The sequence below is a fragment of the Rattus norvegicus genome, chromosome 4, assembly GCF_021556685.1.
Source record: "Rattus norvegicus strain SHRSP/BbbUtx chromosome 4, alternate assembly SHRSP_T2T, whole genome shotgun sequence".
Lineage (NCBI taxonomy): Eukaryota > Metazoa > Chordata > Mammalia > Rodentia > Muridae > Rattus > Rattus norvegicus.
In genome coordinates this window covers 2,033,334-2,049,423 of record NC_141537.1, presented here as the reverse complement: position 1 = coordinate 2,049,423, position 16,090 = coordinate 2,033,334, and positions in this window count along the sequence as shown.

Sequence of the window (16,090 nt, the reverse complement as noted above, 5' to 3'; positions counted from 1 at the left end):
TGAAGAAAAAGCCAGGCTTCTAGTACATAGATAGGAATAAGTAGGATACTGGTTTTTGTTTTTGTTTTTGTTTTTTTTGGTTTTTTTGTTTTTGTTTTCTTTTTTTTTTATTTTGTGAATAGAAGTTGACAGTGTTGACATTTCAATTAGCTTTGTTTTACTTGAGGGAATTTTCGCCCTCCTGCGGTTTTCTAATTACATCCTCAGTTGAGTTTGTTTTGCCTTTCAAGACCCCTGGCTCTTGAAAGTCCCTTACTGTTTTGTTGTTGTTGTTTGTTTGTTTTTTGTTTTGTTTTGTTGTTACTGTTCTTGTTGTAGTTGCTGTTGATATTGTTGTTGTTTTCATACACTGACAGGCTTGTTCAATAAACAGCATGCAGACTAGAGTGCAGCTGAACACAGCACAGTAAAATTACAATGCTAGAATTTTAATGTCAAAAGGTTAGGCACACCTGAAGGCATGGTGCATTCAACAGACCCCTCTGTTAGCAACTCGAAGAATTTTTCTCCTTTTCCTTTAGGCAGTTTTCCCTATTAAGAAAACCACTTTGTGGAGTTCCTAGTTACATTTTTTGCTCATGGTCCTCAAGGCCCCTTGATAACCCAGCCCTCTACCTATGTGTTCACATAGAGCTGTGGACAGAATGAGTCCAAGCACCTGTCTGCTGTGTGCAGACAGCAAGACCTAACCTAAAAGCAGATAGTGAGTTTCCAATACTGCATCCTAGGCTCACATTTTCCATCTTGTCAAGAGGACGGTGATTCAGAAGTTGTCTTGTGACTTGGCACCTTGCTTTCCATCAGAACAGCATTACCAGCCTGAGTAATGCCGCTAAGTCTGTTAAGGAAAAGCACTTCATGACAATGCTTTACCCCAATTTCAACCTTTTTTCTCCAAAATATCTTTCATAATTTTGCAGAAGGTATCTCAGTGACAAATTGAACAAATCCCTTCACCTCCAATAACTTGAAAACTCACACCCCTATCCTGACCGGTCCAGCAGGTTCAGTTATTCGGCATCCCAAAGAGGTGCTACCTGAGGGTCAAGAGGAGGGAGAAAAGAAGGAGACCAAGCAAGGTTCTGTTGTTAAGGTCTCATTTAATGGGGCATGCATTACAGGTTTTAAGGCTTTCAGATAGGGGGAGTGACCTTTGTGAAACACAAAGGAGGGAGGGGTGAGGGTATTCTTGGCAGTGATAGCAGGAAGCAAAAAGGTCATCTGGTGGAGACATCTGGTATTTGCTTGAAGACATCTGTTGTTTGCTCAGGCTGAAACATCCTGTGACTGTTCCCGGAATCTTCCTGTGCCATCAGTTCATGGGAAAGGCTTTTATCCAACAATCTCATAATCTTGCAGCAGCCATCTTAGGGCTGAGCGTTCTGTGACTGCACAGCTCAGAATGGCTCCCCACACTACCCCTTCAAAGAAACCATCTCCTCTACTGCACCAGAATGAAGGAAAACCAGAAACATATCTACCTTATCACAAGTGAGACCAAGAACCAGGTTGCTAACTCAGCCTAAGTGAAATGTCTCTGAAAGCATGACTTGGAAGTAATCTATATAAATAAGCCCATTGATGAGTACTGTGCACAACAGCTGAAGGAATTGTAGGCCAAGACCTTGATGTCAGTTACCAATGAAAGACTATATCTTCCAGAAGATGAAGAGGAAAGGAAGAAAGAGGAAGAGAAAAAGACAAAATTTGAGAACCTCTGCAAAATTAAAAAATATATTTTGGAGGAAACAATTGAAAAAGTTGGTTGTGTCAAATTGATTGGTGAGATCATCATGCTGCATTGTCATAAGTACAGATGGGCGGACAACAAACATGGAGAGAATCATGAAAGCTGAAGCCCTCAGAGACAACTCAACAATGGGTTACATGGCAGTAAAGAAACACCTAGAGATAAACCCTGATCACTCCATACTGAAACCTTAAGGCAAAAGGCAGAGGCTGACAAGAATGACAACTCTGTGAAGGATCTGGTCATTCTGCTGTATGAAACTTCACTTCTCTCTTTTGGCTTAAGTCCAGAAGATCCCCAGACCCATGCTAACAGGAACAATAGGACGATCAAGCATGATCTAGGTATTGAAGAGGATGATCCTACTGTGGGTGATACCAGTGCTGCTATAAGTGAATAACTGCCACCCCTGGAGGGAGATGACAACATATCACAGATGGAAGAAGTAGACTAGGCTTCACCAGAACTATGTGTTTGATGTGTAATTTCAATCCTACTGATAATATATTTTTCATGGTTTTTGTTTATTTTTGTTAATATTTAAAACATCTATGTGGCATGAAAATTAAAGGGAAGATAAAACTTCTACATGTGATACTATAGGTGTGACTTAAGAGGTTGATAGAACATTTGTTGTAAGACATAATGTAACCTCATGTTAATGTTAACTTTGTGGTCTTAAGTGTTTAGCTGTTGGGCTGGACTCCTTAGTAGACCAAATGAAGATGGCTTAAGTTTCATCTTAAGTTTTTTTTTTTCATTTCATGTAGTTAATTCTGCATGTACTAGTCTACAAAGTAAATACAAATTAAAACAGCTTGACAAAAGAATTCCCCCAAGTGGCTTGTTTCCTAAAGTACCAAGAACAAAACTCTAAGTTTCCCTAGGTCTTGTAACTCAGCAAGGCTTGTGAATCAAAATAAGTTTGTGTCCAATCACATTCTACTTTAAAAGGTAAATATGGAAGAGAGAAAAATAAAAATATAAAAATCTCACCCACCCATCAGAATTCAACTTGTAATCTTTAGAAAATGCAAGTATTTGGATATCATTTTGATATCATTTTCCTTGAAATAAAAATGAAACAAATGAATTCAACAACTATGTTACTGAAACATTACTATGAAAAATAAATTATTCATGAGCATAAAAAAAAAACATGAAGGTGCTAGTACTTTAATCACAGGTAATAATGCCTTCTTTTGCATTGATAAATCATTTGTGGAAGCCTTAATGTGTCAGCTTACTAGGTAAGAAAAGGAATCTTGTATAGCCATGCTAGTGTTTCTTCTTAGGAGAAAGATACAGTTTTGTGGGCTCCAAAGTCCCAGAGGCTTCTGTATATTTGTAGCTTCCCAGAGGGCATCTGCTTTTGCTTCTTTGGCAAAGCAGTAGCGTCCTTGGTTTTTCTTACCTACCTGTAACCATAAGACATTATAGGAAGTTCTGTTGTCCATCTTCCTGAAAGACCCTCAGAATGAGGAGACTCTCACTCCAATCCTGAGGACACACACCACCCCACGCACACACAGGACTCATGTCTCCATGTAAAAGCAAGAGGTTTATTCGGGATACCAGTGCACTGGGGCTTGACAAGGTCCTCCCACAGGAAGGATGTGAAGAGCCCTGAACAGCAGGAATATACAGTGTATATAGTCACTACAAGGTCACACATCTTCATTAACTTAGCTATTCCAGTACCAAGGACATCTGACTTGACAAATGTTTTCTGTCCGGTAGCACAATCTATACCATCTGTGCTTGTAGGTGGCTAGATTCCTGGGGAGTAGGTATGAATGTACTCCCTGTGCTTCCTGGTCTATTGTCTAACTACTAGCTAAGCAGAGGCCAACTTATTTTTTTTTTACTCTTAAAAAATGGCTGCACTGATGTCAAACATGGATCTTTCATTTCCTCTTCCCTCCATACTGCAAAAATCTCCTTGATCCTTCCCTAGTCTTCTTGATCGACTTCTCCCTCCACTCCTTCCTCTATGCTTCCTCTATTTTTCATACTTTTCCCATTGACAACCACCAGCTGTGATGGTTGATGTGACATTTAAAATTAATGTAGAAGCTAAAGAATGGGTGAGTGGGATCTGGAGAGATGGCTCAGGAATTAAGAGATCCTATTTTCTTACAAAGACCTATGTTAGGTTCCTAGCTTCCATGTTGGTCGGCTTCAAAGTACTTTGCAAGCTCCAGAGGTTAGGAAGTCTCCTTCTGGACTCCATGAAAATCAACACACACACACACACACACACACACACACACACACACAAGCACACACACACACAAGCACACACACACACAAGCACACGCACACACACACACACAGTCTCTCTCTCTCTCTCTCTCTCTCTCTCTCTCTCTCTTTCTCTTTCCCTCTCCTCCCCCCCTCACTGTGCACACATACATGCACACATTCTTAGGCACTGAAACTTATGCACTCACAAAACTAATTAAAAGTTGTGGGGTTTTGTTGTTGTTATTGTTGTTGGTTTTGTCCTTTTTGTTTTTTTTTTCTTTGTTTTTGTTTGTTAGTTTTTGTTTCTTTGTTTGTTTGTTTTTGTATTTTTAGTAGAGTTAGGAACATTGAGGAAGATAGCCTTGAGTACTCTGTACTTACTACAATAAACTGGATAGACAATGAGCTTAGCTCCTCCTGTCTCCCAAGGAGACTTTCCTTTATGAGTCATCATTGCCCTTATTCCTAATATATGTCTCAAATTTGTGGAAAGTTTCACCTTTATGCACAGTTCTTCATCTGTATATCATATGTCAAAATGTAATAGACTAAACTCTGGATACGATGGCTTCTAAAGTAGCCTCTGCCTATTCAAGGAAGCAGAATACTCCAGGGGTGTAAAGAAGAGATATAGTAGACTGAAACATATCCAGATACTAGGTACAGCAACTTGCCATACTGTTCTGCTGGCTCCACAGTACCTTCTGTATGGTTTAATATCTACTTTACTGTCTTGCATATGCTAAATCATAAACACTGACTGTTAGCTAACTCTACCTGAGCCCAAAGGAAACTGGTGATATTGGTATGATCAGAAAGAACATAGGAGCACGTCCAGTGTTTAGCGGGAGTCCCAAACCCGCGGATTCCTGCCCGCAGCAGCTCTCTGGTCCCAAAACCCATGGAAGAAAGACATCACCGCCTGGACAGGTGGGCACTCCTGAGACTGCAGAACAGAAGAAACCACCAACACTGACCACCCCTGCCCACATCCCTGGCCCAAGAGGAAACTGTATATGGCCTCTGTGTTCGCCTAGGGGAGGGCCAAGGAGCAGCAGGTCCGCTGAGTCTGAGACACCACTGGAACCTGAACTGACAGACCAGATAAACAGTTCTCTGCACCCAAATCACCTGGGAGGGAGAGCTAAACCTTCAGAGAGGCAGACACACCTGGGAAACCAGAAGAGACTGCACTGTGCCCACATCTCTGACGCCAGAGGAAAACACCAAACGCAATCTGGAACCCTGGTGCACGGAAGCTCCCGGAAAGGGCGGCGCAGATCTTCCTGGTTGCTGCCGTGATGGTGAGCTCGTAAGCAACACCCCACGAGCAAACTTGAGCCTCAGAACCACAGGTAAGACAAACCTTCCTACTCCAAGCGACCTGCCTAGTGAACTCGGGACACAGGCCCACAGGAACAGCTGAAGACCTGTAAATAGGAAAAACTACACACCCGAAAGCATAACACTCTGTTCACATTACTGGATGACAGAAAACAGGAAAAAAGGTCTACAGCACTCTTGACACACAGGCTTATAGGACAGTCTAGCCACTATCAGAAATAGAAGAACAAAGTAACACTAGAGATAATCTGATGGCGAGAGGCAAATGCAGGAATCTAAGCAACAGAAACCAAGACTACATGGCATCATCGGAGCCCAATTCTCCAACCAAAGCAAACACTGGATATCCAAACACACCAGAAAAGCAAGATCTAGATTTAAAATCACATTTGATCAAGATGCTGGAGGACTTCAAGAAAGACATGAAGAACTCCCTTAGAGAAACACAGGAAAACATAAGAAACAAGTAGAAGCCTACAGAGAGGAATCAGAAAAATCCCTGAAAGAATTCCAGGAAAACACAACCAAGCAGTTGAAGGAATTAAAAATGGAAATAGAAGCAATCAAGAAAAAACACAAGGAAACAACCCTGACAACCCTGGATATAAAAAAACAAAAAAAGAGACAAGGAGCCATAGATACAAGCTTCACCAACAGAATACAAGAGATGGAAGAGAGAATCTCAGGAGCAGAAGATTCCATAGAAATCATTGACTCAAGTGTCAAAGATAATGTAAAGCAGAAAAAGCTACTGGTCCAAAACATACAGGAAATCCAGGACTCAATGAGAAGATCAAACCTAGGGATAATAGGTATAGAAGAGAGTGAAGACTCCCAGCTCAAAGGACCAGTAAATATCTTCAACAAAATCATAGAAGAAAACTTCCCTAACTTAAAGAAAGAGATACCCATAGGCATACAAGAAGCCTACAGAACTCCAAATAGATTGGAACAGAAAAGAAACACCTCCTGTCACATAATAGTCAAAACACCAAACGCACAAAATAAAGAAAGAATATTAAAAGCAGTAAGGGAAAAAGGACAAGTAACATAAAAAGGCAGACCTATCAGAATCACACCAGACTTTTCGCCAGACATTATGAAAGCCAGAAGATCCAGGAGAGATGTCATACAGACCCTAAGGGAACACAACTGCCAGGCCAGGTTACTGTATCCTGCAAAACTCTCAATTAACATAGATGGAGAAACTAAGATATTTCATGATAAATCCAAATTTACACAATATCTATCTACAACTCCAGCACTACAAAGGATAATAAATGGTAAAGCCCAACATAAGGAGGCAAGCTACACCCTAGAAGAAGCAAGAAACTAATCGTCTTGGCAATAAAACAAAGAAAAGAAAAGCACACAAACAAAACCTCATATCCAAATATGAATATAACAGGAAGCAATAATCACTATTCCTTAAAATCTCTCACCATCAATGGACTCAACTCCCCAATAAAAAGACATAGATTAACAAACTGGATACGCAACAAGGTACCTGCATTCTGCTGCCTACAGGAAACACACCTCAGAGACAAAGACAGACACTACCTCAGAGTGAAAGGCTGAAAAACAACTTTCCAAGCAAATGGTCAGAAGAAGCAAGCTGGAGTAGCCATTCTAATATCAAATAAAATCAATTTTCAACTAAAAGTCATCAAAAAAGATAAGGAAGGACACTTCATATGAACTTCAAGATGAACTCTCAATCTTAAATATCTATGCCCCAAATACAAGGGCTCCTACATACGTAAAAGAAACCTTACTAAAGCTCAAAACACACATTGACCTCACACAATAATAGTGGGAGATTTCAACACCCCACTCTCATCAATGGACAGATCATGGAAACAGAAATTAAACAGAGACATAGACAGACTAAGAGAAGTCATGAGTCAAATGGACTTAACAGATATTTATAGAACATTCTATCCTAAAGCAAAAGGATATACCTTTTTCTCAGCTTCTCATGGATCTTTCTCCAAAATTGACCATATAATTGGACAAAAAACAGGCCTCAACAGGTACAGAAAGATGGAAATAGTCCCATGGGTGCTATCAGACCGTCACGGCCTAAAGCTGGTCTTCAATAAAAATAAGGGAAGAAAGCCCACATATACGTGGAAGTTGAACAATGCTCTACTCAACGATAACCTGGTCAAGGAAGAAATAAAGAAAGAAATTAAAGACTTTTTAGAATTTAATGAAAATGAAGGTACAACGTACCCAAACTTATGGGACACAATGGAAGCTGTGCTAAGAGGAAAACCCATAGCTCTGAGTGCCTGCAGAAAGAAACAAGAAAGAGCATATGTCACCAGCTTGACAGCACACCTAAAAGCTCTAGACGAAAAAGAAGCAAATACACCCAGGAGGAGTAGAAGGCAGGAAATAATCAAACTCAGAGGCTGAAATCAACCAAGTAGAAACAAAAAAGGACCATAGAAAGAACCAACAGAACCAAAATTTGGTTCTTTGAGAAAATCAACAAGATAGATAAACCCTTAGCCAGACTAAAGAGAGGACACAGAGAGTGTGTCCAAATTAACAAAATAAGAAATGAAAAGGGACACATAACTACAGATTCAGAGGAAATTCAAAAAATCATCAGATCTTACTATAAAAGACTATATTCAACAAAACTTGAAAATCTGTAGGAAATGGACAATTTCCTAGACAGATACCAAGTACCGAAGTTAAATCAGGAACAGTTAAACCAGTTAAACAACCCCACAACTCCTAAGGAAATAGAAGCAGTAATCAAAGGTCTCCGAAACAATAAGAGCCCAGGTTCAGATGGGTTTAGTGCAGAATTCTATCAGACCTTCATAGAAGACCTCATACCAATATTATCGAAAGTATTCCACAAAATTGAAACAGATGGAGCACTACCGAATTCCTTCTATGAAGCCACAATTACTCTTATACCTAAACCACACAAAGACCCAACAAAGTAAGAGAACTTCAGACCAATTTAACTTATGAATATCGACACAAAAATACTCAATAAAATTCTGGCAAACCGTATCCAAGAGCACATCAAAACAATCATCCACCATGACCAAGCAGGCTTCATCCCAGGCATGCAGGAATGGTTTTATATACAGAAAACCATCAACATGATCCATTATATAAACAAACTGAAAGAACAAAACCACACGATCATTTCATTAGATGTTGAGAAAGCGTTTGACAAAATTCAACACCACTTCATGATAAAAGTCCTGGAAAGAATAGGAATTCAAGGCACATACCTAAACATAGTAAAAGCCATATACAGCAAACCAGTTGCTAACATTAAACTAAATGGAGAGAAACTTGAAGCAATCCCACTAAAATCAGGGACTAGACAAGGTTGTCCACTCCCTCCCTACTTATATAGTCCTTGAAGTTCTAGTCAGAGCAATCAGACAACAAAAGGAGGTCAAGGAGATACAGATTGGAAAAGAAGTCAAAATATCACTATTTGCAGATGATATGATCGTATATTTATGTTATCCCAAAAGTTCCACCAGAGAACTACTAAAACTAATAGACAACTTCAGCAAAGTGGCTGGGTATAAAATTAACTCAAATAAATCAGTATCCTTCCTCTACACAAAAGAGCAACAAGCCGTGAAAGAAATTAGGGAAATGACACCCTTCATAATAGACACAAATAATATAAAGTACCTCGGTGTGACTTTAACCAAGCAAGTAAAAGATCTGTACAATAAGAACTTCAAGACGCTGAAGAAAGAAATTGAAGAAGACCTCAGAAGATGGAAAGATCTCCCATACTCATGGATTGGCAGGATTAATATAGTAAAAATGGCCATTTACCAAAAGCGATCTACAGATTCAATGCAATCCCCATCAAAATAGCAATCCATTTCTTCAAAGAGTTAGACAGAACAATTTGCAAATTCATCTGGAATATCAAAAAACCCAGGATAGCTAAAATTATCCTCAACAATAAAAGGACTTGAAAGGGAATCACTATCCCTGAACTCAAGCAGTATTACAGAGCAATAGTGATAAAAACTGCATGGTATTGGTACAGAGAAAGACAGATAGACCATTGGAACAGAATTGAAGACCCAGAAATGAACCCACAGACCTATGGGCACTTGATTTTTGACAAAGGAGCCAAAACCATCCAATGGAAAAAAGATAGCATTTTCAGCAGATGGTGCAGGTTCAACTGGAGGTCAACATGTAGAAGAATGCAGATCGATCCATGCTTCTCACCCTGTACAAAGCTAAGTCCAAGTGGATCAAGGACCTCCATATCAAACCATATACACTCAAACAAATAGAAGAAAATCTAGGGCAGCATCTCGAACACATGGGCACTGGAAAAAATTTCCTGAACAAAACACCAATGGCTTATGCTCTAAGATCAAGAATCAACAAATGGGATCTCGTAAAACTGCAAAGCTTCTGTAAGGCAAAGGACACTGTGGTTAGGATAAAACGGCAACCAACAGATTGGGAAAAGATCTTTACCAATCCTACAACAGATAGAGGCCTTATATCCAAAATATACAAAGAAATCAAGAAGTTAGACCACAGGGAGACAAATAACCCTATTAAAAAATGGGGTTCAGAGGTAAACAAAGAATTCACAGCTGAGGAATGCCGAATGGCTGAGAAACACCTAAAGAACTGTTCAGCATCTTTAGTCATAAGGGAAATGCAAATCAAAACAACCCTGAGATTTCACGTCACACCCGTGAGAATGGCTAAGATCAATAACCCAGGGGACAGGAAATGCTGGGAAGGATGTGGAGAAAGAGGAACACTCCTCCATTGTTGGTGGGATTGCAGACTGGTACATCCATTCTGGAAATCAGTCTGGAGGTTCCTCAGAAAATTGGACATTGAACTGCCTGAGGATCCAGCTATGCCTCACCCAAAAGATTCCCCAACATATAAAAAGGACACATACTCCACTATGTTCATAGCAGCCTTATTTATAATAGCCAGAAGCTGGAAAGAACCCGAATGCCCTTCAACAGAGGAATGGCTACAGAAAACATGGTACATCTATACAATGGAATATTACTCAGCTATTAAAAGCAATGACTTTATGAAATTCGTAGGCAAATGGTTGGAAGTGGAAAATATCATCCTGAGTGAGGTAACCAAATCACAGAGAAACACACATGGTATGCACTCATTGATAAGTGGCTATTAGCTCAAATGCTTGAATTACCCTTGATGCATAGAACACATGAAACTCAAGACGGATGATCAAAATGTGAATGCTTCAGTCCTTCTTTAAAAGGGGAACAAGAATACCCTTGGCAGGGAATAGAGAGGCAAAGATTAAAACAGACACAGAAAGAACACCCATTCAGAGCCTGCCCCACATGTGGCCCATACATATACAACCACCCAATTAGACAAGATGGATGAAGCAAAGAAGTGCAGGCCGAAAGGAGCTGGATGTACATCTCTCCTGAGAGACACAGCCAGAATACAGCAAATACAGAGGCTAATGCCAGCAGCAAACCACTGAACTGAGAACAGGACCCCCGTTGAAGTAATCAGAAAAAGAACTTGAAGAGCTTGAGGGGCTAGAGACCCCATATGAACAACAATGCCAAGCAACCAGAGCTTCCAGGGACTAAGCCACTACCTAAAGACTATACATGGACTGACCCTGGACTCTGACCTCATAGGTAGCATTGAATATCCTAGTAAGATCATCGGTGTAAGGGGAAGCCCTGGGTCCTGCTAAGACTGAACGTGACTGTTGGGGGGAGGGCGGCAATGGGGGGAGGATGGGGAGGGGAACACCCAGAAAGATGGGAAGGGGGAGGGACTAGGGGGATGTTGGCCCAGAAACCGGGAAAGGGAATAACACTGGAAATGTAAATAAGAAATACTCAAGTTAAAAATAAATAAATAAATAAAAAAGAAAAAAAAGAAAGAAAGAACATAGGAGAGGCCTTTATTCATGACAGGAGAAACCTGGAGATACACAAAATGAGAATGAGGTTGAAGAGAGTCACCTCCTTGTGCTATCAGGAACAAGGTGCTGCTGAGAAATTGGACCAGTGATTAAGTACATTTCTCGCATCCAGGCATTACATAGCTCAATATTCTGGTCTGGTCATATGCCAAACAGAGAGAGAGAGAGAGTAGTGTCACGTAAGATGTACTTTCTCAGGTCATGGCTGTTCATGTGGACATCTCTCCTAAAGAATGTCTAAAGGCTGCAGAGCACGTGAAGTTAGTAAATATAATATAATAATAACAACAAGAACAAGAACAAGAACAACAACCACAATAAAAACAACAACAGCAGCAGCAGCAGCAATATAGCTTCCGCAATCTTTGCCTACCTGAATACTACCCTGTGCATCTCTTTCTCCCTTGCTCTATATCTGTACATTTGTGTGTGAATGCAAAGTTCCAACTTCTTAGGAACTGCCCTGTAGAGTCTCACTCTCAATTAACATTCCACTTCCTACATACTCAAGCATCTCCCAAGATCTCTTGAAGTTGGAGAAGACAGAGGAAATCACTCCCTTTAGGATCCTGTGACTTTCCTCTTCCTCAACTTGGAAATCGTCAATACCTCCATTATCATTACCATACAGTTAGTTACTGCTGTACTATTCTCAGATCAGGATTCTGCAATCTATTAATAACTTTTTTATGTAAGTGAGTGAAGGGAACTAAACTCAAGTCCTCTGCAAGAACATCAAGTATTCATAACTGTTGAGCCGTATATCCAGGCCTTATTGAAGCTCCACTATGAGTCTTAAAGGACAGTTTCATCTGTATTTGTGTTATTTTCTGTCTGTTGTTTTCCAGCCCACCTCTAGGCTCTATCGTGTCTTGAAGTCTTTTCTTCAAACAAACCTCATTCCCAAAAGTATATAATCTTTCCTTTCCACAAACTCCATTATCACATTTAATAGTCACCAATATTATGTTTTCAACTCCTATGTGCTGAAATCTTAAGTATTTTTGAATAAGATTGTTACATGACCATTTTCTTAGAAAATCTGACTTTTCCAAGACAAGTGAAGGCATAGTTAGAAGGTAAAGAAAAAGCCAAATACATAAAAGAAAACTAAAAGACTGAGAACCACCAAAAAGAATCTATTCATGATCTCCCAGACTAAACTGACTGTAAAAAATACTTGCAGGTACTGAAGTCATGATTATATTATTCTGGCTGACAGGTCTGTCTCTACCTTCAAGCTCATGACAGACACTGAGGCTAATGTTCTTTGGGACAAGAGAGTTATCAGAAGAGTTGCTAATACTATATTTATACACACAGTTGATGGATGGAAGGAAAGATGTTCTAACACCTATTTACACAAACTTTACAAAACACACAAAATTGAAGGATGGGAGAAAACATATTTTAGCCCATTCTTTATTCTTTCTTCCAAAGTTTATTCATCCCAGCAAAATCTTTAAGCAGTATAAAAGTAAAATTAGTGATTAGTTTAGTTTTCTTCAAATGAATGATAATTAAAAAGACAGCATGTTCTTCAATACCTTTACAAGAATAGCATTGTACAGTATAGGCAAAGAAAACAAATTATTCCAAAAACCCATGTACGTTTCTAAATAACTAACTTGGTTTGGATTAACAAAGTAGAAACAAGCAAGATCGTTTACTGAGCCTGTTTCTCTTAACTGGCAGGCAAAAATGTATGGTTATAAAGAAAGAAGTTATTACTTGATCATTTATCATTAAAAATAATCTTGTGAGAAACTGAGAATCACAAATCTAAACTTTTATACAAAAGTGAGCCATATGTATCTTAAACTATCAAAATTCATTACTAATCATAAATACTTAAAAATTTTATCACGAAGCTGAGGGCAAAAAAAAGGGTATAATGGGAAACGGCGGCGCAGATCTTCCTGGTTGCTGCCGCCACGGAGAGCTCATGGGCAGCACCCCGCAAGCGAACTTGAGCCTCGGGACCACAGGTAAGTCCAACTTTTCTGCTGCAAGAGAACTGCTTGGTGAACTCGGGACACACAGAGGCAGAATTCCTCTAGGACTGGGCACTTCCTGTGTTTACCGGGAGTCCAAAACCCGCAGATCCTGGCCCGCAGCAGCTCTCTGCTCCCAAACCCCGTGGCAGAGAGACCTCACCGCCTGGTTAGGTGGGCACTCCTGAGGCTGCAGATCAGAAGAGACCACCAACACTGCCCACCCCTGCCCACATCCCTGGCCCAAGCGGAAACTGTATACGGCCTCTGGGTTCCTGTAGAGGAGGGCCCAAGAGCAGCAGGACCGCTGCGTCTGAGATACCGCCAGAACCTGAAGGGATCTACCAGATAAACAGTTCTCTGCACCCAAATCCCGTGGGAGGGAGAGCTAGACCTTCAGAGAGGCAGACACGTCTGGGAAACCAGAAGCGACTACACTCTGCACACATCTCTGACACGAGAGGAAAACAACAAACGCCATCTTGAACCCTGGTGCACAGAAGCTCCCGGAAAGGGCAGCACAGATCTTCCTAGCTGCTGCCGCCACGGAGAGCTTGATGGCAGCACCCCGCGAGCAAACTTGAGCCTCGGGACCACAGGTAAGACCAACTTTTCTGCTATAAGTGACCTGCTTGGTGAATTCAAGACACAGGCCCACAGGAACAGCTGAAGACCTGTAGAGAGGAAAAACTACATGCCCGAAAGCAGAACACTCTGTCCTCATAACAGGCTGAAAGAAAACAGGAACACAGGTCTACAGCAGTCCTGACACACAGGCTTATAGGACAGTCTAGCCACTGTCAGAAATAGCAGAACAAAGTAACACTAGAGATAATCTGATGGCGAGAGGCAAGCACAGGAACCCAAGGAACAGAAACCAAGACTGCATGTCATCATCAGAGCCCAATTCTCCCACCAAAACAAACATGGAATATCCAAACACACCAGAAAAAAAAGATCTAGTTTCAAAATCATATTTGATCATGATGCTGGAGGACTTCAAGAAAGACGTGAAGACTCCCTTAGAGAAACACAGGAAAACATTGATAAACAAGTAGAAGCCTACAGTAAGGAATCGCAAAAATCCCTGAAAGAATTCCAGGAAAACAAAATCAAACAGTTGAAGGAATTAAAAATGGAAATAGAAGCAATCAAGAAAGAACACATGGAAACAACCCTGGATATAGAAAAACAAAAGAAGAGACAAGGAGCTGTAGATACAAGCTTCACCAACAGAATACAAGAGATGGAAGAGAGAATCTCAGGAGCAGAAGATTCCATAGAAATCATTGACTCAAGTGTCAATGATAATGTAAAGCGGAAAAAGCTACTGGTCCAAAATATACAGGAAATCCAGGACTTAATGAGAAGATCAAACCTAGGGATAATCGTTATAGAAGAGAGTGAAGACTCCCAGCTCAAAGGACCAGTAAATATCTTCAACAAAATCATAGAAGAAAACTTCCCTAACCTAAAGAAAGAGATACCCATAGGCATACAAGAAGCCTACAGAACTCCAAATAGATTGGGACAGAAAAGAAACACCTCCTGTCACATAATAGTCAAAACACAAAACGCACAAAATAAAGAAAGAATATTAAAAGCAGTAAGGGAAAAAGGTCAAGTAACATATAAAGGCAGACCTATCAGAATCACACCAGACTTTTCGCCAGAAACTATGAAGGCCAGAAGATCCAGGAGAGATGTCATACAGACCCTAAGAGAACACAACTGCCATCCCAGGTTACTGTATCCTGCAAAACTCTCAATTACCATAGATGGAGAAACCAAGATATTCCATGAAAAAAACCAATTTACACAAATCTTCCTACAAATCAAGCACTACAAAGGATAATAAATGGTAAAGCCCAACATAAGGAGACAAGCTACACCCTAGAAGAAGCAAGAAACCAATCGTCTTGGCAATAAAACAAAGAAAAGAAAAGCACACAAACAAAACCTCACATCCAAATATGAATATAACAGGAAGAAATAATCAAAATTCCTTAATATCTCTCAACATCAATGGCCTCAACTCCCCAATAAAAAGACATAGATTGACAAACTGGATACAGAACGAGGACCCTGCATTCTGCTGCCTACAGGAAACACACCTCAGAGACAAAGACAGACACTACCTTAGAGTGAAAGGCTGGAAAACAACTTTCCAAGCAAATGGTCTGAAGAAGCAAGCTGGAGTAGCCATTCTAATATCAAATAAAATCAATTTTCAACTAAAAGTCATCAAAAAAGATAAGGAAGGACACTTCATATACATCAAAGGAAAAATCAACCAAGATGAACTCTCAATCCTAAATATCTATGCCCCAAATACAAGGGCTCCTACATACGTAAAAGAAACCTTACTAAAGCTCAAAACACACATTGCACCTCACACAATAATAGTAGGAGATTTCAACACCCCATGCTCATCAATGGACAGATCATGGAAACAGAAATTAAACAGAGACCTAGACAGACTAAGAGAAGTCATGAGGCAATTGGACTTAACAAATACTTACAGAACATTCTATCATAAAGCAAAAGGATATACCTTCTTCTCAGCTCCTCATGGTACTTTCTCCAAAATTGACCATATAATTGGTCAAAAAACGGGCCTCAACAGGTACAGAAAGATAGAAATAGTCCCATGGATGCTATCAGACCATCACGGCCTAAAACTGGTCGTCAATAAAAATAAGGAAGAATGCCCACATATACGTGGAAATTGAGCAATCCTCTACTCAATGATAACCTGGTCAAGGAAGAAATAAAGAAAGAAATTAA